The 26,372-nt window shown below is 52.5% G+C and overlaps 1 long non-coding RNA gene across 1 annotated transcript in view; it reads left to right on the forward strand.

The window, feature by feature from the left end:
- Positions 1-642: 642 nt before the first annotated feature.
- The window catches only part of LOC144335610 (uncharacterized), a 29,271-nt gene continuing 3,541 nt past the window's right edge, over positions 643-26,372 (forward strand). Inside the window, exons 1-5 of the long non-coding RNA XR_013406560.1 lie at positions 643-861; positions 5,877-6,593; positions 6,764-7,160; positions 9,650-9,693; positions 15,225-15,342. This is a non-coding gene — a long non-coding RNA (uncharacterized LOC144335610). The remainder of the gene's footprint in view (positions 862-5,876; positions 6,594-6,763; positions 7,161-9,649; positions 9,694-15,224; positions 15,343-26,372) is intronic.

A 26,372-nucleotide genomic window follows, 5' to 3' on the forward strand; every position in this document is an offset into this window, starting at 1 on the left:
ATCTGCCAGGCGGGTGCGCGGGGAATGCAGATGAATCTTAATATCAGCCTGGGCCAAGTGCGATGAGGGAGACAGATTCTGCAAAACCCAGACAGCATCACAGAACCCCCTGCATTTCCAGGCACCCTGGGCCGTACCAAGATGCAACAGCTCTTTCCTGGTGGGGGGGTGGGGGGGTGGAGGCGTGCATGTCTAGTCAAAGACCCTCCATAGCCGGGGGAGGAAGGAACAGGCAAATCTTTGGCCTCTAAGCCTCTGGTCCGGCTGGGAGGGAGAAGCTGTTGGCCTGAGTGTGGGCAGCTGGTTCCGGCGCTCAGCTAGGCAGGGGCGTAGCTGGGCCCACTCCTTGTCTGGTTTCCAGAAGGTCCTGTCCCTAGGAGAGCTGTGTGGCCCAGCAGAAAGAGCACAGGTTTTCAGGCCAGACAGTCCCAGATTCTGTTCCAGACCTGGCTGTGTGACCTTGGGCAGGTTACTTTGGTTCTCTGATGTCCGTTTCCTGATCTGTTCTTGCAAGAACCAAATGAGACAAAATGTGCAAACAAAGCGCAGGCACAATGGCTGGCGGGCAGTCGTAGGAGTGCAATAAACGGAAGTTCTCGCTCCTCCACTTCCCACACATTTGCTCTGGCTGCTCCTCCTGCCAGGCTTGCCCTTACTCCCCTCTTGGTCATTTCTGGCTCTCGCTTTGTTCAAGTTTCCCCTCCGCATTTATCCATCACCCACTGGCCGAGCCTGTCCGCCGTGCCAGGCGCCAGGCCAGGGGTTGAGATAGAGATGAATGGGACACCGTCCCTGCCCTCAAGGATCTCATCGGCAAGTATGGAACAGAGACATGAAAATCGATCATTATAACTCAGTGTGGTGAGTGGAATAACAGATCCTTGAACAAGGAAGACATTATGGATGCACCGAGGAAGCTGGGGGCAGGGGCGGGAGGGTCAGAGATGGCTTCCTGGAGGAGGTGATACTGCAGTTGTGAGGAAAGAGCCCGCCTGGCAAGGGCTATTCCTGGCAGAGGGCACTGAATGACTAAAGGTCTGGAGGCTGGAACTGGAAGCAGTTTGCTGTTCCCGGAGCACAGAGTGGGAGGAGGGGAGGCTGGGGCCAGATGATGGAGGGTCAAGGGGTTGGGATCTTTGTTTACAAGGAATGTTTGAAGGATTTTAATGGGGCTGTGATTATAGTTAGATTTGCATTTTAAAAGCTTTTGGAGAATCCCCTGGACTAGAGGGAGGGAGAGGAGAGGAAATCATTAGGAGACAAATGCAGTGGTTTGGGGGCAGGGGGCAGGCAGGCTGAAGGCAGCTTTAGGAGGCAAAATGATCGGGATTTGGTTGTTACTGAGGTGAGGCAGGAAGGCAGAGAGGAAGGCAGGTGTGATACCCAGTTCCCTGGCTTGAGCAACAGGCTGGATAGTTGACGAGGTGGGTACCATAGGTGGGAGGAGAGGGATGGGGTCTGTGGTGAGGGTGGGAGGGTCATCTTTGACCATGTCAAGTCTGTGTGCTGTCAGCCACCCAGGGGCAGGAGAAAGTCTAGCCTGGGGTGCTGGAGGTATGGAGGGTGCCAGAGGAGCACTGGGCACCCTGGCATTTAAGGTAACGTGGTCAGAGGAAAAGAACCCCCAAAGGCTTCCAGGGAGGAACAGGGAGCCAGGGGCTAGGAGGACAGCTGGGGCTGATCCTGAAGCCACAGGAGAAGTGGGGTTTTCACGCCCAAAGTGCCAAGCAGAGTGGACACGGTGTGGAGTATGCACCATGCAGATTCTGGGGTCCCATCCCCAGGGAGCCTTAGTTGGTAGACAGGAACCCAGGACTACATATTACATAAGCTCCTGTCCCCACCCAAGTGATGCTGATGAAGGTGGCCTCTAGACCTGGTGTGGGGAGTGTCAGGAAGGGGGGAATGAACCACAGCGGAGACACCTGGCAAGGGAGAGGCAGAAAAGTGACCACTAGGTTTGGCTGAGGTTTGACAACAACTGTTCCCAACCTTGGGCCCTCCAGCACTCCCAGGCTGGGAAGACAGATCCAAGACACGTAAACTCTGCACCAAGCACACTCACAGCCGTGCTAGAGGTGATGTGTCTGCCATTGAGGCACACCTCTCCGTATTCCCCACCCCTCCCCAGCCATACCCTGCACATAGCAGATGCTCAGTGATGGGGGCAGAACTGAGCGCTTTAGGTAGACCCCTCTGCCTCCAGCCTTCCCTGTGCCCATTTGCACCCTGGAAGGGGGTGGCTGGGCGTTTGCTGAGCACCCCTGTTGTTTTCACCTGCTTCCCTCTCACCCTTGGAAGAATCCTGTCTATATTGCTTCCTTCCTCCATGCTTCCCCAGTGCTGCCGGAAGGAAAACAACACAACACAGTGGGCACCTGAGCAGTGCCTCGTGAATGAATGGGAAATGGGGTTCCTAATGGTTTGAAAAGCAGAGAGAGTGATGCCCTTGAGCCAGCTACAGTGGAGAGGTCTGGGGGAGAGCGAGAGTAGATCATTATTGTTGATAACCTCTCATGTTTAGCTGGCAATTTGCAATTTTAAAGTGTTAGGATAGAGTGCTATGTATAGGGTACCAAGGGGGCCTGGAGGGAAACCCTAATTCAAATGAGGGGGCGATGGGCAGGTTGCAGAGAGATTAATCTTAAATGACGTGTGGATCTGCCCAGGTGGGAGGGAATGGAAAGAACCTTCCAGGCAGAGGAAGCAACTCTTACAAAGGCCAGAGATGAAAGCAAGCCTGGGAATGGGGTTCTGATGAGGACGAGATGAAAGATTCATTTGTTCCACAAATACTTATCAAGTGTCTACTTTTATGTCCGGTCCTGGGCTGGTGTGGAGGTACAGTGTGAACGGGAGAGGCTGCAGTCCTATTTGCATGGAGAATTTGGGCTATAGGAGAGACAGACATTAAATAACTAAGCACATGAAAACATAAGCTCTGAGATGTGTTGGCAAGAGGTATGGGGGAAGAAGAACAGCAAATTCCAAGCAAAAGATAAACTAAGGAGGGATCTTAATTTACCTGGGAGGGGTCAGGGAATGCCTCTGTGAGAATGTGACCTTTCAGCTGGGATCTAAAGGATGAAAAGCTGGATAGAGGAGCTGCACCTGCTGAGACCCTGAGCCTAGGAAGAACTTGGTGCTTTGGAGGAGCTGAAGGGAGCTGAGCTTAGTGAATGCGGGGAGAGGGACACAACACCGCCAGAGAGGTGGCGGGGGCCAGACCATGCAGGGCTTTATGGGTCTAGCTAAGGGTTTAGGGTTTCATCCTGTGGTTAAGGTGTCTTTGTTTCTGTTTTGATTATGAGGTTTAAACACGGCTGGGATTTGCACTTTAGGAAGATCTCTGGAAAGACCATTCTGGCAGCAGTGTGGAGGGTGGGTCTGAGAGGGTGGGTGAAACTAGAGCCTGGGAGGCGGTGGTGGCCTGAATCAGAGCAGAGGCATCTGCTGGAAAGAAGGGATGACCTTGAAAGATGTCTAAGGGGTGGAATGGAGAGGGGACAGACTAGGACATGGGGGTGAGGAGTCAAAGAGGACCCCTAAGCATGCTAGCTTAGGGACCACAGGTGTGCAGGGGTGATGTGGCATCTCATCCTGGAGAGGGGGCCTGCAAGGGGCTTGAGGGTGCTCAGGTGAATAGCAGGGTGCACAATGGAGGTCAGACTGGAGGGACGAGACTGGGAGGTGTGTGAGCCCGGAGAGTCATCTGAGGTGAGTATCGGGAGCTTGTAGAGAGCAGAGCAAAGCCCGGGGAGGCCGCATAGGAAGGGATGAGGAAAGACGGGGAGGACAGGAGCAGGGGGTGAGGGAGCCAGGGGAATAGAGGAACCTCTGGCCCGAAAGGCCCCAAGGGGTGTTGCCACTGACATCCCAGAGCGCACACATGGGGGCCTCGCTCTCTGGCCAGCATGATCTGGGGCAGTCTCTGCGGTCAGGGTGATCTGGGGGCAGTCTCTCCTCTTCTTGGGCGGTAGCCTCCTCATCTGCAAAGGGGGATCATCCTGCCCGCCTCCTGGGGTGAGGACGTGAGGAGTATGAGACGCGTACTCCTGGGCACGTAGCCGGTAGAAAGTGCTCTGTCCCCAGTGAAGCACTGGCGGGAAGGGGTCGTTCGGGGCTCCTCCCTACACTTCAGTGTCTTCGGAGGTAAGAAGCAAGGGAAGAAAGCAGAGCCTGAGCAGGGCTGCTAGACTGCAGGGCACCTGGCAGGGAGCCAGGGACACCTGGCACCAGGTCAGTGACTGCCCCCTCGGCCACCTGTCGGCTGGACCCAAGTCGTTGCGGTCCTCGCCAGCTCCGCAGGGGGCGATGGAGAGACCGAGCGGGTGTGGCGCGTGGGAGGCTAGTGGGGTCAGCGCGCCACCTGGTGGGCACTCGGGGCGCCTCCCGTGGGCGCTTGGAGGGGGAGAAGGTGAGACCCCCGCCGCGCCCGCCACGCGCTCTGCTCACTCGCCTGCTGGGACGCAGACCCTTTACACTCCTGGTGCCCGGCGCACAGCGGCGCTTAATAAAGACAACTTAAAAAACGAATGGCGGGCCGGGCGCGGTGGCTCACGCCTGTAATCCCAGCACTCTGGGAGGCCGAGGCGGGCGGATCACCAGAGGTCAGGAGTTCGAGACCAGTCTGGCCAACATGACGAAACTCCATCTCTACTAAAAATACAAAAATTAGCCGGGCTTGGGAGTGCGCACTTGTAATCCCAGCTACTCGGGAGGCTGAGGCAGGAGAATCACTTGAACCCGGGAGGTAGAGGTTGCAATGAGCCGAGATCTCACCATTGCACTCCAGCTGGGTGACGGAGCGAGACTCTGTCTCAAAAAACAAAACAAATCAATCAAACAAACAACAACAACAAAACCGAATGGCGGCCGGGCGCGGTGGCTTACGCCACTTTTGTGTGTATATCTCTATATATAGATAGATAGATAGATACAAAAATTAGCCGGACGTGGTGGTACACACCTGTAGTCCCAGCTACTCGGGAGGCTGAGGGGGGAGGATCGCTTGAGCCCGGGAGGTCGAGGATGCAGTGAGCTGTGATAGCGCCACTGCAATCCTGCCTGGGTGACTGAGAGAGACCTCATGTCTAAAAAAATAAAAAAATAAAGCATTTGCTACAGAGAGGCGTTGTTATGAGCCTAAGCTTGATCTCTGGAACCAGATCGCCTGGGTCCCCATCCTGGATTTGCCACTGTGTCGTCTGGCAAATTACGTCACCTCTCTGTGCCTCAGTTTCTTCGTGGGAATAATAAGAGTATCCACATTTTAGACTGCTGAGAACAGCGTCTGGCACACAGTAGGTGCTCAGTAAGTGCTGGTTGTTGTTATATTCGCATTCATTTACTCGTTCAGCCATAGACTTCCAAGTGTCGCTGTAGTGCTAGGAGATCGCATTTCTGGAAATAGTCTCGACTGGAGCGGGTCATGGGGTTGGTGCCACTTGGGATACGAAACTGAGGCTCGGGTTCTTTATTTGTGAAACAGGTCTATATAACGCATACAGCGAGAAGTCCCCGCTTCCTTTACACTCAAGGGGCCCAGGTTGGGGGTCCAGGGTCCGGACCCCCTCTGCATCCCTGGCCCTCGGGCTTGGCGTGTGTCGCGGCCACAGCGGCCTGAATTCAGGGGCGCGTGCCTCTTTGGACTCCCGATGGACATTGGGGTCAGAGCGCCAAATGGCAGCCATCTCCGAACGTCCTTGGCCACCCCGCCAGTCCTGCCCAGGCGCTTCAGCCAGTCCCGAGGCTGACGGTTCCCCCAGCGTCCATACCCGCCTGGCTGTGCCTTTCATTTCCGGGCCGGTGGTGACGCCTGGCGGTGGCGGGAGGGATAACCGCAACCTCCACTCGACCGCACACCTCCTTTCCAGGAACGCCCACTGAGAAGCTCCTCTCTGTGGGGCACCGCTGGGCACCAGTGAGTGGTGGTGGAGGGGAGCAGCGGACCCTGTCAGGAGGACCCACGAGGTAGAAGGGCCTCTCAGAGCAGCGCTGACCTGGGCTTCTACTGGGGAGATGGAATCTAGGATCTTCTGATTCTACATCATACCAGAGGTGGAGGTGTGGGGAGTGGAGGGGCACCCAGCAAGGGGCCCAGCTGGGGTGGACGCCAGAAGAGATCTCAGAGAGTTCGGAAGGAAGACTTCCCGAGTTCCTTCCTCCACCGCTTTTGGGGTCATCCTTGTCCTCCTTTAGTGCCCCAGCCTCTTAAGATTTCAATGGGGCAATGGAGGGCAGTACATGGCAGGGAAATGGCCCTGAGAGTGGCTGAAGCCTGATTGGGGTCCCAGGCCCAGTGCTCTCTGGAGGGCTCAGTGGCAGCCACCAGGCCTAAAGGATCAGCAGAGGACTGGGCAAAGGAGCAGGAGGGATGCCACCTGGAAAACACTTCTGACCCCTGCTCATCCCTGGACCACCATGGAGGCATGGCTGCCACAACCACTTCATGCAAACTCAGCACCTGCCAGTTCCAGGGGTGTGGGGGCTGGTGAGGTGCCTGACCTTGGCCCATGGGCACAGCCTACTCACTCCTGAACACCGGGCCTGAGGTCACCTGCCTCCAGACACACGGATTCCCCCAGCTCAAGGTATGTAAATTGGGTACTAGACACATCCTGTCCCAGAAATATGTGAACCCCTGTGGTCCCTACTCCACGAAGGGCCCAACGCTTCCCCTCATTAGAATCTCGGTGCCAGCTTTGCCTCTGGTCTCTATCCCCAGTACCCAATTGCATCTTCCTCTCCACCCTTTTTGCAGACTTCAGATCTCCATCATTGCTTCTCGGAACCACGGCAGCCTCTGACTGGTCTCTCCCGGCCCCTCCTTACCCTACAGCCAGAGGGAGATCCAGTTCTAAGATGCAGACTAAGCAGTGCCCCTCTTCTGGTTCAAATGCATGGAGGGCTTTTCATGGCCCCAAACTAGCCAAGGCGTATTCACTAAACACTCCCCACATTCTCTCACTGAGTTGCACAACCGAATGAGGTAGGTCCTGTTATTGCCACGTTTGACAGATGAGAAAACTGAGGCATAGGAAAAGGAGGTGACTTCCCCAAGGACCCCTCGTGAGTGCTCCTCAGAGCTGGGGTTGGAACCCAGGCAGCCTGGATGCGGGCACCCATGGTTTTCCCATGCCAGCGTTTCCTGAAATGAGGTAGGCATGCATTGGCTGGGAGAGTCCTCTCTCTGTTTTAAAATAGTACAAATGAACATTTTAAATTTTAATAGAAATATGTTTCTTTTTAAAGGCTTTTCTTCTATTTTGTTTCTGGCAAGGGATACTGGTTTCTCATTTATGGGAATGATACAAAGTGTTCCTTTAAAATACATTTATTTTGAGGAAAGAAAAGTAGTTGATTGAAAGAAAAGCACTAAGTACATGCGAGCACAGGTGGAATGTTGGTGTGGAAGAAGGAGTACTGGCATCCTCATCGCAACATACTGCCTCTCAGGAGAGAGTCCAAACCCGTCAGCACGCCTACGCCAGGGCGCTCAGACCTGCTCACCCGCCAGCGCCTTTCCACTTTCCCTTCCTCTGTCCTCCCTTCATGGTGGCCTCTGAACCATTTGCAGCTCCCCGAACGCAGCAGGCTTTCTGTGCCTTTGTACACACTGTTCCCTCCACCTGACCCCCCCTTTCCTTCTTGGCTGTCTGGCAAACACCTACTCACCATTTGAGGCTTAACCGAGCTCAGATATCACTTCCTCCTGGAAGCTTTTCTGAAATGGAATTGACACCCCTCCCACCACTGTAACCCCAGTCACCTGTCCTCAAGCATCATTATACTCAGTTCTCCGCTTTCCTCCCGCCCCCGGCTTGAACTCCTAGAAGACAGGGACAGTCATCTCTAGTCCAGCACCTGACACCCAGGGGGAGCTCAGTAAATGTGTGTGCAATGAATGAGTTCTATGAGAATACACTTGGGGAAAATGTTGATTTCAGATGGGAGGACTAGGGGAGGTAGGAACAGCCTTTAAGAAGGTGGGTGTGGACTTTTGAGCTGGATGTTGATGACCTCATGGAGAACTGGGGAAGATGGTCTCCTGGAAGCAGATCCAAGGATCTATATGGAAATTTATTATCTGTTCAAGGGGAAATGCCAATTTAGGGCAAAAGTCAGTTTATTTAATAAATGATGCTGCCATATCCGTGATCCATCTGGGAGAAAATAAAGTCAAATCCCCCCTCCCATCTGATAACACCTACAAAATAGATCCCAGATGGACTACAGATTTAAAGTAAAAATCTAAATATATTAGAAGTAACTAAAAATATTAGAAGAAAATTTAGAAGACTAATTCTTTTCCCTTGTGGGTGAGGAAGTTATTTTTAAGTAAGACAGGAAACTAAGAAGCCACCAAAAAGAGAAGCGGTGAGAGATTTGATTATGAAAAAAGTATTTCTGAGTGACATAAGGTCCTGTAAACAAAATAAAGAGGTAAAAAAATATAGACCAAAGTAATATTTGCAATGTGTGTAACAGACAAAGGATTAATATCTTCCTTTTTCCTTTTTTTTTTTTTTGGAGACCGAGTCACTCTGTTGCCTGGGCTAGAGTGCGGTGGCGGGATCTCGGCTCACTGCAACCTCCACCTCCTGCGTTCAAGCGATTCTCCTGCCTCAGCCTTCTGAGTAGCTGGGACTACAGGCACCTGCCACCACACCCGGCTAATTTTTGTATTTTTAGTAGAGATGGGGTTTCGCCATGTTTGCCAGGCTGGTCAGGATCACCTCTTGACCTCAGGTGATCCGCCCACCTCAGCCACCAAAATGCTGGGATTACAGGTGTGAGCTATCGTGCCCGGCCAGGATTAGTATCCTTTCTATGAAAAAAACTATAAATCGTTTTTAAAAGACAAAAAAAAATTGAAAGTAGAGGTATGAACAAACAGTTACAAAAGAATATACAAGCATACCTTGGAGATACTGCAGGTTCAGTTCCAGACCACAGCAATAAAGTGAATATCATAATAAAGTGAGTCACACGGATATTTTGGTTTCACAGTGCATATAAAAGTTATGTTTACACCACACTGTAGTCTATTAAGTGTGCAATGGCATATGTCTAAAAATGTACCTAGCTTAATTACAGAGTACTATAGTGCTAAAATATGCTAACTATCATCTGAGCCTTCAGAGAGTCGCACTCTTTTTGCTGGTGGAGAGTCTCCCCTCGATGTCGATGGCTGCTGACTGATCAGGGTGGTGATTGCTGAAGACTGGGGTCACGGCAGCAGTTTCAATTTTTTTTTGAAAGAGGGTCTCACTTTGTCACCCAAGCTGGAGTGCAGTGGCATGATCATGACTAACTGCAGCCTCAACCTCCCAGGCTCAAGCCATCCTCCTGCCTCAGTCTCCCTAGTAGCTGGGACTACAGGTACATGCCACCACGCCTGGGTAATTTTTTTTTTTTTTTTTTTAGATGGAATCTCAGTCTGTCACCCAGGCTGGAGTGCAGTGGTGCAATCTCGGCTCACTACAAGCTCCGCCTCCCAGGTTCACGCCATTCTCCTGCCTCAGCCTCCCGAGTAGCTGGGACTACAGGCACCCGCCACCACGCCCGGCTAATTTTTTGTATTTTTAGTAGAGATGGGGTTTTACCACGTTAACCAAGATGGAATTTTTTGTATCTTTTTCTGTAGAGACAGAGTTTCACCATGTTGTACAGACTGGTCTCGAACTCCTGGTAAGTTGTTGTGATCCTTTTGCCTTGGCCTCTCAAAGCGCTGGGATTATAGGTGTGAGCCGCTGCCCCTGGTTGCAATTTTTTCTTTTTTCTTTTCTTTCTTTCTTTCTTTTTTTTTGAGATGGAGTCTGGCTCTGTCACCCAGGCTAGAGTGCAGTGGCGTGATCTTGGCTCACTGCAACCTCTGCCTCTTGGGTTCAAGCAGTTCTCTTGCCCCAGCCTGCCGAATAGCTGGGATTACAGGTGTGCACCACCACACCTGGCTCATTTTTGTATTTTTAGTAAAGACAGGGTTTTGCCATATTGGCCAGGCTGGTCTCGAATTCCTGACCTCAGGTGATCTGCCCGCCTTGGCCTCTCAAAGTTCTGGGATTACAGGCGTGAGCCACCGCGCCTGGTTGCAATTTCTTAACACCAGACAACAATGAAGTTGTGGAGGCCTTTGTAGGGTGGGGATTGCATTGACTGACTCTTCCATTCATGAAACTATTTCTCTATAGCATTTCATAGCATTTTACCCATAGTAGAACTTCTTTCAAAATTGCAGTCAGTCCTCTCAAATTCTGCCACTACTTTATCAACTAAGTTTATGGAATTTTCTAAGTCCTTTGTTGTTATTTCAACAATGTTCACAGCCTCTTGAGGAGGAATATATTCCATCTCAATAAACCACTTTTTTTGCTCATCCATAAGAAGCAATTCCTCACTCATCCGATTTTATTATGAGATTGCAGCAATTCAGTCATATCGTCAGGGTCTGCTTCTAGTTCTCTTGCTATTTCCACCAAATCTGCAGTTACTTCCTCCACTGGTCTTGAAACCTTTAAAGTCATCCACAAGGGTTGAAATCAACCTCTTCTAAACTCCTGTTAATATTGATATTTTGACCTCCTCGCATGAATCATGAATGTTCTTTTTTTTGGCGGGGGGTGGGGAGGGCGGTGGACGAAGTCTCGCTCTTGTCTCCCAGGCTGGAGTGCAGTGGCGCAATCTCGGCTCACTGCAACCTCTGCCTCCTGGGTTCAAGCGATTCTCCTGCCTCAGCCTCCTGAGTAGCTGGGATTACAGGCGCCTGCCACCACACTCAGCTAATTTTTGTATTTTTGGTGGAGACGGGGTTTCACCAGCTTGGCCAGACTGTCTTGAACTCCTGATCTCAGGTGATCTGCCTGCCTCAGCCTCCCAAAGTGCTGGGATTATAGGCATGAACCACCGCGCCGGGCTGAATCATGAATGTTCTGAAGGTCATCTAGAATGGTGAATCCTCTCCAGGAGGTTTTTTCTTCTTTTTCTTTTTTTCTTTTTTCTTTTTCTTTTTCTCTTTTTTCTTTTTCTTTTTCTTTTTTTTCTTTTTTTGAGACGGTCTCACTCTGTTGCCCAGACTGGAGTGCAATGGTGCAATCTTGGCTCACTGCAACCTCTGCCTCCCAGGTTCAAGCGATTCTCCTGCCCCAGCCTCTCGAGTAGCTGGGACCACAGGCACATGCCACCACAGCCTGCGAATATTTGTTTTTTTTTTTTTTTTTTTTTTTTTTTTTGAGACGGAGTCTTGCTCTGTCACCCAGGCTGGAGTGCAGTGGCCGGATCTCAGCTCACTGCAAGCTCCTCCTCTCGGGTTCACGCCATTCTCCTGCCTCAGCCTCCCGAGTAGCTGGGACTACAGGCACCCGCCACTTCGCCCGGCTAGTTTTTTGTATTTTTTAGTAGAGACGGGGTTTCACCGTGTTAGCCAGGATGGTCTCGATCTCCTGACCTCGTGATCCGCCCGTCTCGGCCTCCCAAAGTGCTGGGATTACAGGCTTGAGCCACCGCGCCCGGCCAAATATTTGTATTTTTAATAGAGACGGGGTTTCACCATGTTGGCCAGACTGGTCTGGAGCTCCTGACCTCAGGTGATCTGCCTGCCTCAGCCTCCCAAAGTGCTAGGATTACAGGTGTGAGCCACCATGCCTGGCCTTTTTTTTCATTTTTTGAGACAAGGTCTCATTCCGTTGCCGTGGCTGGAGTACAGCGGCATGACCATAGCTCACTGTGGCCTCAATCTTCTGGCTCAGATGATCCTCTCATCTCAGCCTCCAGGTAGCTGAGACTACAGGCTCAAGCCATCATGCCTGGCTAATTTTTTTTTTTTTTTTTGGTAGAAACAGGGTTTTGCTATGTTGCCCACACTGGTCTCAAACTCCTGACCTCAAGCAGTCCTCCTGCCTCAGCCTCCCAAGGTGTTGGAATTATAGGCATGAGCCACTATGCCTGGCTCAGGTTTTCAATTTACTTTGCCCAGATCCATGAGAGGAATTACTACCTAAGGCAGCTACAGCTTTATGAAATTGGATTCTTTTTTTTTTTTTTTTTTTTTGAGACGGAGTTTTTTTTGCTCTTGTTGCCCAGGCTGGAGTGCAATGGCGTGATCTCGGCTCACCACAACCTCTACCTCCCAGGTTCAAGCGATTCTCCTGCCTCAGCCTCCCGAGTAGCTGAGACTACAGGCATGCACCACCACACCCGGCTAATTTTGCATTTTTAGTAGAGACAGCGTTTCTCCATGTTGGTCAGGCTGGTCTCGAACTCCTGACCTCTTGTGATCCACCCGCCTCAGCCTCCCAAAGTGCTGGGATTACAGGCGTAAGCCACCGCATCTGGCCTGAAATGGAATTCTTAATAAGCCTTGAAAGTTGACATTACTCCTTGATCCATGGACTGCAGAATGGATGCTGCGTGAGGCATGACAACAGCATTTGCACATCTCTGTCAGAGCTCTTGGGTGATCAGGTGCATTGCCAATGAACAATAATATTTTGAAAGGAATCTTTTTGTTTTGAGTGGTGGGTCTCAACAGTGGGCTTAAAATATTCAGTAAACCATGCTGGAAACATCTGTGCCAGGCTTTGTTCCATTTCTAGAGCACAAGCAGAGTCGATTTGGCAGAATTCTTAAGGGCCCTGGGATTTCCAGAATGATAAATGAACACTGTCTTCAACTTCATGTCACCAGCTGCATTAGCCCCTAACAAGAGAGTCAGCCTGTCGTTTAAAGTTTGAAGCCAGGCATTAAGTTTTCTTCTTAGCTATGAAAGTCCTGGATGGCATCTTCTTCCAATAGAAGGCTGTTTCATCTACACTGAAAGTCTGTTGTTGAGTGTAGCCGCTTTCATCCGTTATTTAGCTACATCCGGGTAACTTGCTACAGCTTCTACATCAGAACTTGCTGCTTCATCTTGCACTTTTTTTGTTCTGGAGATGTGTTCCTTCCTTAAACCTCATGAACCCACCGCTGCTAGCTTCCAACTTTTCTTCTGCAGCTTCTTCACCTCTCAGCCTTCACAGAACTGAAAGAGTTAGAGCCTGGGTCTGGATTAGGCTTTGGCTTAAGGGAATGTTGTGGCTGATTTGATCTTCTATCCAGACCACTCAAACTTTCTCCACCTCAGCAAAGAGATACAACATTGATTTCTGTTTCACTTTCTTATTGTCTGTGGGTTCACTGGAGTAGCACTTTTAATTTCCTTCAAGAGCTTTCCCTTGAGGTTCTCCAAGTTGCATTTGCAACTTGGCTGGTGCAAGAGGCCTAACTTTCAGCCTATCTTGGCTTTCAACATGCCTTCCTCACTAAGTTTAATCATTCCTAGCTTTTGATTTAAATTGAGAGATATGTCTTTCTTTCACTTGAATACTTAGAGGGTTATAAATTGGCCTAATCTTAATAATGTGTCTAAAGGAATAGGAACGCCCAAGGAGAGGGAGAGAGATGTGAGGATGGCCAGTTGGAGCAGTCAGAACACACACAACTTTAATCATTTAAGTTTACCATCTTATATGGGTGTAGCTTGTGGCACCCCAAAACAATTACAATAATAACATTAAAAGTCACCAATCACAGATCATCATAACACATATAATAATACTGAGGCTGGATGCGGTGGTTCATGTCTGTAATCCCAGCACTTTGGGAGGCTGAGGTGGGTGAATCACTTGAGGTCAAGAGTTCGAGACCAGCCTGGCCAACATGATGAAACCCTGTCTCTACTAAAAAAACAAAAATTAACCAGGCGTGGTGGTGTGCACCTGTAATCCCAGCTACTCAGGAGGCGGAGGCAGGAGAATCACTTGAACCCGGGAGGCAGAGGGTGCAGTGAGCCAAGATCATGCCACTGCACTCCCGCCTGGGTGACAGAGTGAGACTCTGTCTCAAAAACATAAATAAATAAATAAATAAAATAATAATAGTGAAAAAGTTTTAAATATTGCAAGAGTTACCAAAATGTGATACAGAGACACAAAGTAAGTACATGCTGTTGGAAAAATGGTGCCAATAGACTAGCTCAATGTGGAGTTGTCTCAAACCTTCAATTTGTAAAAAACACAATATTTGTGAAGCACAATAAAGTGAAACAAAATAAGGCAAGGTGTACTAGTCTATGCGAAAAGAGATTCAGCCTCAGTAGGAGTCAGGGAAATACCACTTAAAAAAACGATGAGGCCGGGTGCGATAGCTCCCGCCTGTAATCCCAGCACTTTGGGAGGCCAAGGCGGGTGGATCACCTAAGGTCAGGAGTTCGAGACCAGCCTGGTCAACGTGGTGAAATCCCTTCTCTACTAAAAATACAAAAATTAGCCTGGCGTGGTGGCAGGTGCCTGTAATCCCATCTACTTGGGAGGCTGAGACAGGAGAATCCCTTGAGCCTGGGAGGCAGAGGTTGCGGTGAAATGAGATTGTGTCACTGCACTCCAGCGAGAGAGTGAGACACTGTCTCGCAAAAAAATAAAAAATAAAAATAAAACAGCAATGAAATGTGCATTTTAAAAATTAATGGACAATTTTTTAGAGTTGTTTTACACTTATGGAAAAAAGTTGAGCAGACGGTACAGAGAGTTCCCATCGGTACCTCCCAACTCTGTTTCCCCATTATCAACAACTTACCTTAGTATGATACATGTTACAGTGAACCGATGTTTATATATGCTTATTAACTCAAGTCCATAGTTAATTAAAATGCCTTAGTTTTTGCCTAGTGTCCTTTTTTCTGTTGCAGGATCCATCATTGCCAAATGCCTCATGACTTCTAGTTGTCATTCTCCCTGAGGCTTCTCTCAGCGGAGGCCATTTCTCAGACCTTCTTTGTTTTTGATGACCTTTACAGTTTGAGGAGTACTGGTCAAGGATATTGTAGGGTACTGCTCTGCTGGAGTTTGTCTGATGTTTTTCTCATAGTTGGGGCTGTGGGTTTTTGAGAGGAAGACCACAGAGGTAAAGTGCCATTTCTCTCATCACATCAAGGAGCCACAGAACTGTTGGTACTGACCTTGATCCCCTGGCTGGTGTCATCTTGGTCAGTGTCTCCACTGCAGAGTTACTCTCCATACAGTGCTATTTAGAAGGAAGTCCTGATGTGCACCCCACAGTGGGGAGTAATGTTCCCCTCTTTTAAGGCGAAGTCGCTACATAATTTATTTGGAATCCAGCATGAGAGATTTGTCTCTTCTGTCCCACTTATTAATTGTTTTTTTGACGTGGAGTCTCGATCTATCACCCAGGCTAGAGCGCAGTGGCATGATCTCGGCTCACTGCAACCACTGCCTCCCAGGTTCAAGTGATTCTCCTGCCTCCGCCTCCTGAGTAGCTGGGATTACAGGAGTCCGCCACCATGCCCAGGTAATTTTTGTATTTTTAGTAGAGATGGGGTTTCACCATGTTGACCAGTCTGGTCTTGAACTCCTGACCTCAAGTGATCTGCCCACCTCAGCTTCCCAAAGTGCTGAGATTACAGGCATGAGTCACTGTGCCTGGCCCCCACTTATTAATTTATTCAATCATTTACACATATCATTGTGGACTAATCGATATTTATTTTATGCTTTAAGTGATAATCCAATACATTTTTGTTGCTCAAATTGGCGTGTGTGTGTGTGTGTGTGGGGGGGTGTGTGTTTGTAACCCTGTGGATTGGAAAAACCAATAGGTTGATGAATAGCCAGGGTTGTGGCAGCTGTGGGGCTGCCCAGAGGGTGAATTGCTGCCCCCTTGGAGTGGATGAGCGTGTTTTGACTTGGAATTACCAGAAGGAAAAGGGGCAGGAGCAGGGCAATTTGTGCCATTGGGCCCATTTTTACTTAAAAAGAAGGCTGAGCTTGGTGGCTCACACCTGTAATCCCAGCACTTTGGGAGGCTGAGGAAGGGTGATGGATTGAGCCCAGGAGTTTGAGACCAGCCTAGGTAACATGGTGAAACCTTGTCTCTACAAAAAAAATTTTTTTTAATTTTCTGGGCGTGGTGGTGTGCCTGCAGTCTTAGGTACTCAGGAGGCTGAGATGGGAGGATCGCTTGATCCCAGGAGCTTGATGCTGCAGTGAGCTGTGATCATGCCACTGTACTCCAGCCTGGGCATCAGAGTCAGACCCTGTCTCAAAATAAATAAATACATAGAAGGAATATCTATTTTATAGGTCAATCCTTATCTATCTATAGCTATAGATTATCTATAGTTCAATCAATTATCAACCATTTATTATCTATTGATCAACATATCTCTGGATCTATCAGTTATCTACTGATTTATCTATCCATTATCTACCTGTCTATCTAATTTGTTTCCTGCCAGCTACACTGTCCCACTCTCAATCTGTTCTCCACTCAGTGGACACCCGAGGGGTCCTTGGGCAGCGCACATCACATCAGGTCCCCTCCCTTCCCTCAGTGGCTTTTCGATGCCCTCAGAATAACGTTCAAGTTCCTTATGGTGGCCTACAGTGCCCTCTATTGGAGCTCCACTCAAATGTCCCTCCTCAGAGAGCCCTTTCCTGGCAATCCCACCTGCGCAGGTGGAAAATGGCATTTTACTTCCGCTCCAGGTCACGTGACTTCCAGTCCATCACCCATCACCCCACCATCCTTTCTCCCCAAGAATTCATCACCATTTGAAAGATTCTCCTCCCCTCCACTAGAATCGAGGCCCCATCAGGGCATTGGGCTCCATGGCTGCTGACTTGTTGGCTCTTGTAGCCAGGCTTAGCCCAGAGCCCAACACATAGTAGGTCTCAATCCTTCTTACTTGTTTAACGAAGGTCCTGAGAGAAACCCAAGGCGAACAACACTCCTTCAGCCACATTAGTGACTGGCGAAGGGGGACTGGAAAGGGAAAGCGATTGTCAACTTTTTCTTTAGATACCTCTGGTTTGTTTAAGCTGTTACAAAGAACAGGGAGTACTACGGTTTGTAATTAAAAAAGAAGATCCAATAAAGTTAATCAAAAAGGAAAAGAAATAAGGTTTTCTCTTCCTGGGGACAAAAGAAGAAAGCAGCAGAAGCTTTAAGTGGGAAATGGTTGGTGTATGGGGGAGCACAGGGAGTCTCCTGAGGCTGCGGATGGAGTGGGGCAAAGAGGGCTGGAGGGTGTGTGGGAGTGAAGGGTGCTGGGGAGACGGGGAGGCTCTAGAATTGTTACCGATTGAGGGGCCTGTAGTCTGGGTGGAAGGAAGGGGCAGAGGTGGGCACTGTCTAGAAGCTGTGCTTGTGCAGTCGGCTGGATGTGGGTTTGAGGTGACTCGTGGGGGTGACTAGGGAGTCCTGGGACATCTCATGCTTCCACCACTGGGACCTGTATAGCCCCACAGTCCAGTCCCTGGCCCAGCCCCTGGGTGCGCCGGTCCTCTCTCTTCTCTTGGCTTCAAGTTTCCCAGCAAAAGAACAGGGCTTGGCACAGGAGTCTCCAACGTTCTCCCGGCTGGGATGGCCGCCTCCGTGGCCGCTGACTGCGGGCGGGACGCTGGAGCACCGGCCTGTCTTGCAGGCAACCCCAGTCCCCGCTTCCAGCAGAGGCTCTGAACAGGCGGCCTCCGCCTCCGGCCAAGAGAGGGCGCTGTGGCACCGCCGCACCCGAGCCGGCTCGGCGCGTGGCAGAGCGGGTCCCTGCAGTCCAGGCCCTGGGTGCGCCCCAGGCATCCGCTGCCTCCTCGTCCACGTGTCCTTCTCCGCGCAGCCCTGTTCACGCCAGAGTGCCCTTAGGACTCGAGTGTCCGCTTCTCAGAGCCCGGCCGGTGAGATCTGTACCTGCCCAGGAAGTCATTCCTTCCATGCCCTTGCCTCTGGGCAATTAAACAGCCGGGTGTGTCTCCGGGCAGGGGAGGGAGCTCTCCTTGCGCCACGCAGTCGTTACCCCTGATGCCAGGTCTTGGTGTCCAGCTCGAATCTCTCTCACTGCAGCTAGAAGCGACATGGCTGCTTCCAGAGCTGAAGGGGAGCTGGCGTTGAAGAAGCCAGGAGAGGGGTGTTAGCCACTTTCCCAGGCGTCCTAGTGGTTCCCTGCCCAAACCAATAAATCCCAGGAAATCCCGCCGTCCTCTGCCCCCAGCACAGCCCTCCTCCCTCTCTTCTTGGGAGTGGAGAATAGCTGGGATGGGAGCCCTGGGTCTCGGCGGGCAGGTGGGAGAAGCTGAATTGAGAGGCTTCTACCAGATTATCCCCAAGAAACCTGGCAGTGGGAAGGGGGCTGAGAGGGTGGCTGGCCTCCTGGAGCATGCCCAGGGCGGGGGACCCCAAGGCTAGAACATCCCTGGACAGCCCTTCCCTGTGCACGGCAACCTCCATCGCAGGCTTTTCTAGGCCTCACCCTCCCCACACCCCTAATCCCTACATCCCCACTCCTCCCCATAATTCTACCCACGCCCAGAGCTGGCTGGGCCCCAGCGGGGACATCTAAAGGCGGGATCAGCCCCAAGCTGCAGGCCTCTCACGCCGGTGTCTTGCTTCATTCCAAGAAAGCCCCTCCTTTCCTATTTCATGCCCCACTGGCTCTGCCATCCCAGGCTGGCAGGCTCCTGGCAGTGTGCTGGGTCCCAAGATCAGAGGAAGCTCTACTGCCTCTCAGATGCCTAGTTTGTCCCTCCTGGGATTTGGGCCATCGGAGACACCCTCCCTGAAGCAGACTGGGCACACAGGTGGGACCAGGCCCACAGCAGAACATCCAGGGACTCCCACCACCTGATAGCCAAGCCCCCAGCAGGGTCAGGGAAAGGGGGCTCCCACTGACTCAGGGGGTCAGGCAGGCCCAGGCTTGCTGTATGATGTGGAGGAACCACTCTCTGGCCTGGCTGTGGCCCAGATGTGGCCCAGATGTCACCCAGGAAACCCAAGTGGCCCTGCCTCTTTTGCCTTCCGCTGTCCCCATAGCCGTCCTCACAGGACTGAGGGCCCCCATTGGGCTGCTGGCTCGAGGTCTGTAGTGGGAAGGTGGGGGGGAGTAGGGCTCCCCGGAAGTGCATTCCAGGGCAGGCTTCCCAGGAGTCACGCGCTGCTCACTCTCCTGTGGTGTGTGGAGTGGTGTGTGGAGTCTCCCCAGCCAGGTGCTCTGGGCCGGGATGCTGAGTGGAACTGTTGGGAGGCGCTGAACGACCAGCACCCTGGGCCCTTGTGGAGAAAGACCTTGGCCCCAGACCCTTCTGTCTCTCCCTCCCCTTGTGGCCTCCTGTTCCTGGGTACAGATGAACCTGTTTACCATGGGAATGGGGCCAAGGGGCAGCTCCTTCTCAGGTGTCCACACTGTCATCAGTTGCTGACAACATGAGGACATCATGGTTAAGCCTTTGCCAGATCCAGGTTCAAATCTGGGTTCTGAACCTTGCTTACTGTGTGACCTTAGCAACGAAGGCCTTAAGCCTTCTGAACCTTGCTTTCCTCACCTGTGAAGTGGGATAACCGTATCTCCAACAACCCAAGGTTGATGTCAGGATTAAACGATAGTGTATGTAATAGTAATTGTACCAGCAAACCCTGAGGGAGTACCAGGGAGCTCTTTTAAGCACATCCTGTGAATGAACTCTAATCCTCATCATAAGTCTAAGGTCTGGCCTCTTATCCTCATTTTTCAGATAAAAGAGACGTAGCCCTTGCCCTCAAGGAATTTCCAGTCCAGTAGGGAGATAGAGAAGCGAGCAAAAAATCCTTTGAGCCAAATTAGTCTTTCCTGTTTGGTGTAATGAGAATTCAGGTCACAATGGTTCACATTTTAATTGGGTCCTCATAATCTCCCACTGCGAGCCCGTGGTACAGGCGGGGAAACGGGCCCCGAGAGATTGCAACACTTGCCCAGCAGAGAAGGGGGAAGCAGCACTGTGTGACTCCTGTGCCTCGGCCCTTCCCCAACAATAAACACAAAATACCATTGAAACCAAGATACTTGCCATGTAATTGCAGTTTCTAGAAAAGTCCCCTGGCTCCTTCTTACAAACAGAGGACTGCAGCCCACGAGCCCTGATCTGGACAGGCCAGTCCTATCTCTCCACCACACTGTTCTGCCTCTGGGTGCCCAGAGTGAGGAATGATTACTTCTGTGTGGTAAAGCCAGAGGAGAGTTCACCCACAAGGTGACATTTGAGGTGGGATTTGAAGGATGCATAGGAGTTCATCAGGTGGACATGGAGGGAAGCCAACCTAGGAGGAGGGAAAAGCATGGACAAGGGCAAAGAGGCACAAGCGTATATGGTGGAGGAAGGCAGGGGGTGTTCTTGGTAGGGAGCAGGGTGAACAAAGGCAGAAGGCAGGGTGACCCAAGGAAGCTGTGTCTGGTGATTAATGAAGGCAGGGGACTTGAGGGGTTGGGTGGGATGATGGAGATAAGACAGAAAGTGCAGGTAGGAGCCATATTTCAGCACAGACAAAGCTCTCACTAAAGGACTGTCCCTCTGACTTGGGAATTCCAGAGACCCCTTGGTGGTAGAGCCACTGAAATAGTCACACAGGACAGCCGCTGCCAGTCCTGCCCAGATTGGGGTTTGGGAGGGGTCTGCTGCTTAAAGCACCTCACTGGCAGCCAGGCCCGGTGTGTGGAGCGTGTGCAGGCTCTGGGCCCCTGTGTGAGGCCGAGGTGTGTGTTCTTATGCATCAATGGAGTGTGCAGAATGCACTGGAGGCTCTGGGAGGGTGTAGAGGAGTGTAAAGAAATGTGGGTGAATTGTGTGTGTGTGTGAAAACACAAAACCATGGGTGTCTGTGCAACTGCCTGTGCAAGTGTGTACATGTGTGTAACAGTGTATATCCCACAGAGCATGCACAGGGCCAGGCACCCAGGACTCTCATGGAGGGGCCATAGGTGTATGTATGCAAATACAGGTCTGTAAATGCAGGTATATGCAGGGACTGAACTGTGTGTGTGTGTGTGTGTGTGTGTGTGTGGCTATCCCTTAGGTGGTGTCTGGGTCAAGGTGGGATGGAGAGAAGCAAGCCCCAAGAATAGATGTGAGGAAAGGCTCAGCATCCTGAAATCAGGATTCCAGCATTACTTAGAAATGGCCAGCCGCAGGACACATGCAAATCAGATGGGAGTGATATGCAAATAAGCAGTCTTCTCCTTCCTGGCCTTGGCCTGGGCTGTCACCCCAGGAGTCTTCCTGGAGTTCTGGGGACAGGGCTGTGGAAAAAGGGGCTCTGGCAGTGCTGGGAGCAGAGCTCCTTGTTGCCTTGGTTCCCTCTAGCTCATAGGTTAAGGCTGAAAACCCCATAAGGCCCCACGTCCTCCATGAGACCCCAGGGGAGGCTTCCAGCTGCCACTGGGCCTAGTTCCCAGCTGTGGGGCCAGGGGTAGGGGAGGAGGTGGGAGGGGCTGGGGGAGCTGGGTGAGGGCTCCCAGGCCCCACCGCGGAGAATGGATGTCACAGTGACAGCTGGCTCAGCCAGCATTCACTGGTCAGGCCCAGTTGTTGGGGCGCCAGGGTGAGGGATCAAGGGTAGACAGAGGCCTGCCATGGGCATGCAGGGCGCCTGGGGCTTTCCTTGGGGCTCAGAACACAGACCCATGTTGCTGGAGAGGCTCACACAGCCTTCTGACTCCCTCCCTGCGCACAGGGCACCCGAGATCACTCAGCACGACGTCATCGGGCCAAGACCGTGCCCAGGCTCCCCACGCCAGGCGAGTGCTTGTCCCCCTGCCTGGGAGTACACATCCTGACTCATGCACGCGTGCTGCACGGGCAGTGCACACGCCTACACCTCACACCCTCACAGACCCTCCACAGAGTGTCTACACGGAACATGTTTGCTGGCATTGAGGACCATGTACACAGGCACGCCCAACCTCCAGGCTGAGCACGGAACACCTGCCCATGGACATGCTCACAGCCCCGAGCAGGACTTTCTCCCACCCACCCGTCTTCCCCTATGCACGCGTCCAGACAGGCCGCGGGGAAGGGGCAATGTCTGCTCCCCCAACATAATACACTTTCTTCTGGGTGGGCGGTCATCTCTGCTTCCTGTAGCTTCTGATCAGTTTCATAGTCACACGTGGTTGGGGGTCCAGCTGCCTCCAGAGCTGGGGCTTCGTGTTTGCCTGACTCCTGGGTTTCTCTTCATGTGACAGGTCTCTTCCCTGAGGCAGAGCCTGGGACTCCTTCCTTTGACTGGCTGGGGCCCCTGATGGCAGGAGCCAGGTATCCCCCATAGGATATGAACTCCCTGACGGTGGCGACTGTCCCTACTGTCCTGAAGGCAGGGGCGGGTCTGCCTCTGACCACCAGACAGACTGACAGCCCCTCTCAGAGCCCATCCTGGGTTCTACACAGTCCTAATGATCTGGGGTGAGTGGACAGACAAACAGCCTTGCCCTAGGCCTAACCGAAGGCCAAAGGTCAAACTCCACGCATGCCAGGAAGGGAACTCAGCCCACAGCAGCCCAGGACAAAACCCTGTGGTCCAGCTACAGAGGGCAAAGGTGTATCCCTAGACTGCCTTGGCCCCAGGCCCCTCCTGGCCAGCCAGATGGAGCCCTGGAAAGAAACCACACCGGGCCCATCCAGCAGCTCACACCCTCCTTCTAGGAAGTCCTCCTGGGTGTCAGCCTCAAATCTCTCATGCTGTGGCATTTCCCCTCCTTTGCCTCATCGGGCTCTCACCTTTCAACTTCCCAAGATATATTGTCACTATTGAAGTTAAAAAAACAACAAATAGATTGGGCGCATTGGCTCACACCTATAATACCGGCACTCTGGGAGGCCGAGGTGGGCAGATCATTTGAGGTCAGGAGTTTGAGACCATTCTGGCCGACATGGAGAAACCCCATCTCTACTAAAAATGCAAAAATTGGCCTGGCACGGTGGCTTACACCTGTAATCCCAGCACTTTGGGAGGCTGAGGTGGGTGGATCACCTGAGGTTGGGAGTTCGAGATCAGCCTGACTGACATGGAGAAACCCCATCTCTACTAAAAATACAAAATTAGCCGGACATGGTGGCACATGCCTGTAATCCCAGCTACTCAGGAGGCTGAGACAGGAAAATCGCTTGAACCCAGGAGGTGGAGGTTGCAGTGAGCCGAGACTGCACCACTGCACTCCAGCCTGGGCAACAAGAGCAAAACTCCGTCTCAAAAAACAAAAAACAAAAAAGCGAAAATTAGCCAGGCATGGTGGTGCATGCCTGTAATTCCAGCTTCTTGGGAGGTTGAGGCAAGAGAATTGCTTGAACCCAGGAGGCAGAGATTACAGTGAGCCGAGATTGCACCACTGCACTCCAGCCTGGGTGACAGAGCGAGACTCCATCTCAAAAACAAAACAAAACCAAACCCTAACAACTTTGAGGGTCAGAGGGACTGCCATGACCACCCCAGATCCATCACCTCTGGGGCAAACTGAGGCCAATAGAACAAAGGCCCACAGGAACTGAGGACAGAGGCTAAGGACACTTTCTGTAGCCAGCCCTCCTGTTCTTGCCCTCGGGCCCTCTGAAAGTGAGCGTGAAGTCCCCAGCCCCACTCAGCAGCCACCCCTGGCTTCCGCAGCGGAGGGGCCTCAGGCTGTGGGGAGACTGGGCAGCTGTGGAAGCAAGGGCGGAGCCCCAGTGGGGACCTTATGTGGGGAGGTCCTCTGGCCACATCCCTGAGAGGTGCGTCTGAGAGAAAGTGGGTGGCCTGGCTGCCCTGGAGTTGTGGGCTCAAATCAGCGGCTGGTGAGTGCTTCAGGATGACACGGCCTGTTCCCTTGTGTTCTGGCCCCTCAGGAGGTATGGGGAGCAGGCAGGGCCTGACAACTGGTGCACAGTCACAGCCCTGGCAGGAGACAGACCCTCTCTGAGGGAGCCTCCAGCCTGCGGAGAGCATACTGCTGCGACCTCAGGCACTGAGGGGGAGACAGCTCCTGCCCTCAGGGAGCTCAAGGTGCACAGCAGACGGCCTGGCCCCTTCCTTTAAGAATTCGTAAGTCATCACTCCCGTTGCAATGTGTTTAACACCCGCTTGTCCCTCACGGACTGGGAGCTCTGTGAGATTCCTCATCTGGCCCGTTCATGGCTGTCCCTTGCGCATGGCACGAGCCTGGCCTGTCACAGATGCTCACCGAAACATTGGATTGAGAGAGGAGCGGGTCACAGTCACGCTCCCGGGGAGACCAGTTCTTTCCCCTCTGCAGCTGCAGTCAGTCACCAGGAACTACCCATTTTCCTCCTAAACACAAACTTGGCCCCATCTACCTGGGCTCCTGGGCCACTGGGCTTCAGGCCCCCACCATGCCCTAGGGCCAGCCTTGCAACCCCTACTTCTCACAGTAGCCAGAGTGGCTCTCCGGAAACCTACATCTGAGACATCACTTCCTGGCCTCAAACCTCCCGTGGGTCCCCAGTGCCCCAGGAGAACACCCCAACTCCTTGCTTGGCATTCAGAGCCTGTCACCTCCGGCCTCAGAGGGCTGCCCTACCACACCCTAGCCTTACTTTCTCTCCAATAGCCCAGAGCTCCTCTCTCCCTCTGCCTGCCCTGGCGATGAAGGGCCCCTTCTGTGTGCGCCTGCAACCCTGCGTGTCTCAGCATCTGTCAGGGCTGGGAGGTCTTGGGGCAGGGCCTGGCACCCATTCACCTTTGAATCTGTCTCCCAACACATACCAGGACCCAGACCCTGAGAGATGGGCAAACGGCTGCTATCTACACCCCAGCCCTGACCGTGGCTGCCCCCTCCTCCTGCCTCCAGGCCCCTGCTCATCCCCATTTTGGTTTCCTTCCTGTCACTTGTCACATCTAGGATTATCATGTTTTGCTGATTTGCCTATGGGTTCAATGTCTGCCTCTCGCACAACAGTGTGAGTTCAAGATGGCTCAGACGTTGTAGCCCCCAGAGCGTGCTCAGTACCTGCTATTGTCATAAAGATAGCCAGAGGCAGCCGCCAAGCAGTCGCCTTGTGTGGCCGGCATGGCCTCCTCTTGTCCTCTGAGTAGCCTGCGTGGGGCTCCTATGCTCACTGCCATCCTGCAGATGGGGAAGCAGGGACTCAGAGACTTGTCTGGGCTTGGTTAGTGGGTGGGGACCTGTGACCGGGCTGCACCCATGGCTCTGTGCTGCCTCCAGAGCAGAGGCAACGCCCTTGGGACATGGAGGTGCTTGAGCTCCCTGCAGACCCTGCGATGGCCATGTCTCCTGCTCCTACTATTCCTAGCCCCATTTCCTGTTGGCCTGCCTGGAGGCTGAGGGGAACTGGAGATCCGAGGGAAGCAGCCACTGGCCAGAAGGGGGCAGTCAGCAGCTGCCACAGCAGATGGACAGCAGTGACCAAGTCAGAGTAGGGGCAAGGTCAGACAACGGGAAGAGCTTCCAGACCCTGGCACCTTGGGGGCAAAGCCTGTCTTACCCATGTCTGTAAAAATGAGAGAATGGATGAACCTGTTCTTCAGGAAGCAAGGAAGGGGGAGCATGAGGCTGGAGGCAGGGGAACGGCAGTGATGAGTTCACAGGGGACTCCCTGGGGCCATGCTGGAAGAGAAAGGGTTAAGCCCACCCCCTGGCCAGTCTGCTTGCTCAGGCCCCTGCCCGGTGTATGCTTTGGCTCGGGGCGGCAGATCTGTTTGTCTGAGGTGTCCCCTGTTTGCCCTCCTTTCCCAGGCTATTGGCAGGCCTACTGTCCCATCGGCCAGGAGGCCAGCTGTGCAGCTGTCTGGGGCTGTGTCTGGGGCGATGGGGCGTGAGAACATCTGGGGTGGGTGTGCAGAACACTGAGGCAGCGGGGCGGGGGCCCCTGGGCCTGCTGAGGTGGGCACAGAGGGATGACCCACCGCAATGCTCCTCTCGCTGGCCGCACACCTCTGAGCCTGTGCAGGGGTTTGGGATTCTGGGGTTTTCCTTCATGGTGGGTGAAATCAGGGGGAAGGTGCCAGGTTGGACTTGGGCACACAGGAGTGTGGGTGGCCTTTATTTTGAAAGAAGATAAGAATTAGGGACAAGGAGGTTGTTTCCAGACCTTATTTTCGTGTGTGAGGGCCAGGAGGCATGCCCCTGTCCCTTTCTGTTTTCTCTGCCGTGGTTCGTGGGGCAATGTGATATATCGGTCACCACCACGACTTGGCTGCCTCCTTCCGTCACACCCCCTCCCATCCGGGCCTCTGTGGACTTGCCAGACTAGGTCAGATGCTTGGTTCTTTGCTCTTACAATACCCCGTCCTCTCCTAGTTTGCACTGCAGATGTAATTGATGACTTGGTTTGTCTGTCCCGACTCGTCTCTAAAATCCCTGAGGTCCCCTCCCCGCGGATTCAGTATTGCATTCCCAGCCCCAAACACAGTGTCTGGCTCGTAGTGGGAGCTCAATATAGAGAAGGAAACGGGATTCTCCAGAGGCGTCCATGACAAGATGTTATCATGTCCCCCTACCGCGGGCATATGTGGCTCCCCATTGCCCCCAGCCTGCCATTCCCAGCCCTCCCCCAGCTGCCCGCCTGCTA

The sequence above is a fragment of the Macaca mulatta genome, chromosome 16 (genome assembly GCF_049350105.2).
Source record: "Macaca mulatta isolate MMU2019108-1 chromosome 16, T2T-MMU8v2.0, whole genome shotgun sequence".
In the NCBI taxonomy this organism is placed as follows: domain Eukaryota; kingdom Metazoa; phylum Chordata; class Mammalia; order Primates; family Cercopithecidae; genus Macaca; species Macaca mulatta.